This window comes from Lepisma saccharinum, chromosome 2, assembly GCF_977018435.1.
Source record: "Lepisma saccharinum chromosome 2, izLepSacc3.1, whole genome shotgun sequence".
In the NCBI taxonomy this organism is placed as follows: domain Eukaryota; kingdom Metazoa; phylum Arthropoda; class Insecta; order Zygentoma; family Lepismatidae; genus Lepisma; species Lepisma saccharinum.
The window spans coordinates 211222233-211226786 of NC_139230.1; the positions used below are offsets into that span (position 1 = coordinate 211222233).

The following is a 4554-nucleotide window of genomic DNA, read 5'->3' on the forward strand; positions in this document are numbered from 1 at the left end:
CGTCACTGGAGAGGAGTGATTTGTGTGTATATATACGAGGAGTGACACAAAAAAAACGAGACTAAGTGTGTAACCTGAAAAAGGAGTGGGGTTGGCAACAACTGTTTTGGTGACGTCATCCCACACACTTCCTCTATCCATGCGGCCAGTTTTGACTCAACCGGTCACGCCAGTTGGGAGTACTGCGTCAGTGAGTGAACACGTGCAACCGCATTCTGTCGGAAAAATGTCTAATGTAAAAACCGAACAGCGAGTCAACATCAAGTTTCTTGTGAAACTGAAGAAATCAGCCACGGAAACATTTCAAATGTTAACCGAGGCTTATGGAGATGAAACTTTGTCTCGTGCACGTGTGTTTGAATGGCATAAGCTGTTTTCGGAGGGAAGGGACAGTGTGGAAGATGATGAACGTGCTGGGCGTCCAAGGTCAGCAATTACAGACCAAAACATTGCCAAAGTTCGTGATGTGATCCGGGGGGACCGAAGATTTAGTGTTCGTGCAGTGGCGGAGTTGGTGAACTTGGATAGGGAATCTGTTCGATGAATTTGAACTGAGGAATTACACATGAGAAAGATTTGTTGTTCCAAAAGTTCTGTCCGATGACCAAAAACAGTGCCGTAAAGACCAGTGGCGTAGCATGGACATTTCGGGTGGGAACACCAAGTCCGAAGGAAGAGTCGGCCCTTTCTTGCTTAATAATTTAATAATGGTATTAGTCGCCACGGGTATTATTTGCCTGAAGTAAGCTGGGTTTTCAATAAAACATCATCATTGCATGTTTTAGCTAGAAAATTAGATGCCTCACTATGCCACAGATGTTTTGAACTCTGGTGTTCTATACCTTTTTTATATCTTTCTGCATGACGCTAGTCATTAAAAACCTACCTGAATCACAAGAGCCTCTGCACAACAGTAGACGTCATTGTTGTGGGCGATCCAAGTACTGATTGATTTGGTTTATTTTACTTCGCTTTTCTACCACTTTTGGTTAATTGCGAATATGAATATGAGTGATGATAGTGATGAAGGGACACTGACAAAGAACACCCGTGCTCACGCCGGGATTCGAACCAGGGACCTCTGTCGTCTTGGCGCACTGTGAAAAGAAGAGTGGATGATCCAAATATCGTACACTCTACTGACGTAACAGTGCCGATTAGTAATTCAGACCACTGTTTATTACATCTTGAGAATGCTGATAAACATTTTAAAATAATTTTCTCCAGAGACCATTCGATGTTAAGAGTTTTCAAATGAATGCTAAATATTTCCATTCACACAATATTAAGTAGTTAGATAATAACGAAAAAAAATACAATAAGAAAATAATAGTTTTGCGGGTTAAGTGGTAGAGCAGCCACAGGATGAATTTCTATCACGAGGACTTCACCAACTTATTTGACAAAAACTGTGTTGATCTTTTAGTTTCTAATACACATCGCTGTTCGTGCGATAAATTATACAATGCAGTGGCCATTAAGAAGCAGTATATTTGAGATTGGTAAAGTTACGTCAGTCAATATTGCGTATTGTAGCATCACACAGCACGAGTTGCATGAGCGCGAAGAGCGAAGAACCGGGTAGGAATTCTGCCGCTGTTGTCTGCTTCAGAAGGCAGGAAGGGTCACATGAACCAATCACGGTAGACCTCTCCTACGCCGGCGTAAGAGAGCCTATTTACGCGCGTGCTGTAGAAATGGAAGCTTTCCCTCCATAAAGGCAGCAAGGAATATAGGAGTCCTGTACGCCGAACCTGCTCGGCGTCCGGCCGGGAAAGGCATTGAAAAGAGATGCTAGAACGAGTGTTGAGAGTGGAGCGTTGCAAGCGGATCGCGAAAAATAGCCATTATAATGCCATGAAGGTCAAACATATATGAAATTAGTCACGTTTTACTTTATAATCACAGCATTTAAGCATTTTTGAAATTTTAAATCTGGGAACGCCGGGCGTACGGGCGTACTATAACGCTACGCCACTGGTAAAGACGTGTGTGTGGACATTTTAGTACGCATTGCAAACGAGCCAAATTTGTTGGAATCTGTTGTAACTTGTGATGAAACATGGATTTTTACCTATGACACTGAAAGTAAGCGCCAGTCGATGCAGTGGAAGTCTCCAGGATCCCCAAGACCAAAAAAATCACGCATGTCAAAATCAAAATTCAAGGCAATGTTAATTGTCTTCTTTGACATTAAGGGAATTATAATGATTGAGTGGGTTCCCAATGGTCAGACTGTTAATCAACACTATTACATTGAAGTACTAACGAGACTTCGTGAAAAAATTAGGAAAAAGAGGCCACAGTTGAGGAGTGATGGATGGCTGTTGCACCAGGACAATGCACCCGCTCACACGGCCCAATCTGTAAAGCAGTTTCTGACCAGCAAAAACATTACTGTGATGGGGCATCCACCTTATTCGGCCTCCTGCGACTTTTTTTTATTTCCTAAAGTTAAATCTTGCTTAAAGGGAACCCATTTTACCTCAGTTCAAGAGGTTCAGGCTAAAACGGAGAATCTCCTGAAGGGCCTTCCACAAACCTCGTTCCAGCATTGTTACCAGCAATGGCAGCACCGAATGCAGAAGTGTGTGAATGCTGAAGGGGACTGCTTTGAAGGTGATAATATCACGGAGAACTGATTCTGTAAGTACACTCACTTCTTTGGAACAGTCTCGTTTTTTTGTGTCACACCTCGTATATATATCTTTCTGTTTTGTACCTTATTTCATTTGTATTTGGTACAGAGTCTGTAGAAGACCTTGGTAGAAGGTTGAAACTTAACGTTTAGTTTATGTTTTAAAATAAAATAAATTCTGCCTTGGTCAGCATATTGGATTTTTGGTTAAAACCATTGACATTTTCTATTTATTTTTATAGATTTTTATTTAAATTTATAAGTAAAAGCACAAATAATATTTCTGTTTCTAATATACCAACAATACAGTTGTAATTCATTAAAAATATTAAATAATAAACAAATTACTATTCCGGTTTGTAATTTTAGTTTCCAAGAGGCTGTGGTTGCCTTTTCGCAAACAACATAAAGCATAAAGTGAACTTTTAATTTAACCAATGACTTATAAAACTGAGACGAAGCCTCACCATTGTACCTATCAACCGCCTGGTAATCCAATCCGTTGACTTCATTGAAGATTTAATTATGATATTTATTATAAGGGGATTCTCCTCTGGCAAGGCAAGTTCTTTGGCTCATCTTTATACGCTAATTCACTGCCCGAGGTCACTGATTGATTTGGTTTATTTTACTTAGCCTTTCTGCCACTATTGGCTCATCGCGAAGATGAGGGTGAGTGATAGTATGATGAAATTAATGAAGGAACATTCACAATGAACACCAATGCCCAAGCCGCGCTTCGAGTCCGGGAGCCCTGTGCTAACCACTCCGCCACGGAGGTCGGACGCCTAAGGTCCCTGGAATTAGTAATAAAGTTTGCATCTATTTTATAGTTATATATAGTAAAAACAAGTGGCTAATCGAGAGCCACTACAATAAAAGTGATTGTCTTATCATTAAGTATCCAGTATGTTTTCACTGTCTCATTAACCTACTGACACATTTTTGATTGCCCTCAATGAGGTGTTCCGCGTAACACCGCGAGAAGATTCGTGTGTTTCACGAAACAAAGACGTCTGCTCGCCTCTAATCATTAATTACCTTGATTCTTCTTCTTCACGAGAAATGCTTATTTAAACTAATGACCCCGATTCATTGAAATGAGCATTACGAGAAGTCAGTAATCGTTTCTTTTTCTTTAATCATCATTAACTTGTTTACTCTTTCAGTCTCATCTCGGGTAACCTCAAAACCTCTAAAGTACGCTGTTATACTTTATCCGGGAATCAATGGAGCAAGGCCGTGCATAACGGTAAGGAAAGGGAGAAAGCGAGTGGGCAGAGCGAAGCAGTATACGCTGCTGGAAAGCTACAGTCGCTTTTTCCACTCCATGCAATCCCATTCCCTTGCACGCCTTCATTGGTCGAGCCCTCTGCAGTGCGCAGAAACTTGCTTTCGTTAGCTCGTTCCAGAGATTCGAGACAGATTATAGATTGCTGCGATTTATATTACCTGGTGAGGTACACGAATGTTCCAATTGAATGAATCACAAGAAGCTAAAGGAAATAGAAAAAAATGAGTTTAAAATTGAATATCATGTACAAGAAAATGCATTATCGGAAATGACAGATATATATTTGTAAAAGTAATGTGTATCGAACTTTAACTGTTATTCATTCGTACTGGTCATGCTGCATACGCACAATTTGCTATGAATTTGTGATGATATAACTTTTGAAACTGTTAATTTTTTAAGTATATCTTATCCCTCATCTCAGTGTCATCTGCATTGAAGTCAATTGCTTCCTGTTCTCGTATTAGATTACTTACTGGTCTTGAAACCATTAAGACGACATGTTCCGGTACGCGTAGACAATTTATCTATGTAAGCAATATGGTAAACATCGTAGAAGTAAAGAGAGGGTGTTGCAGAAGTTGAATAGAATTGTTACTAATCTGCGAATTGTGGAAGTAAA

At 40.1% G+C, this 4554-nt stretch overlaps 1 pseudogene; it reads left to right on the forward strand.

Moving 5' to 3' along the window:
* Nucleotides 1–226: 226 nt before the first annotated feature.
* LOC145983839 (protein GVQW3 pseudogene) lies at nucleotides 227–544 on the forward strand (annotated as a pseudogene).
* Nucleotides 545–4554: the final 4010 nt, after the last annotated feature.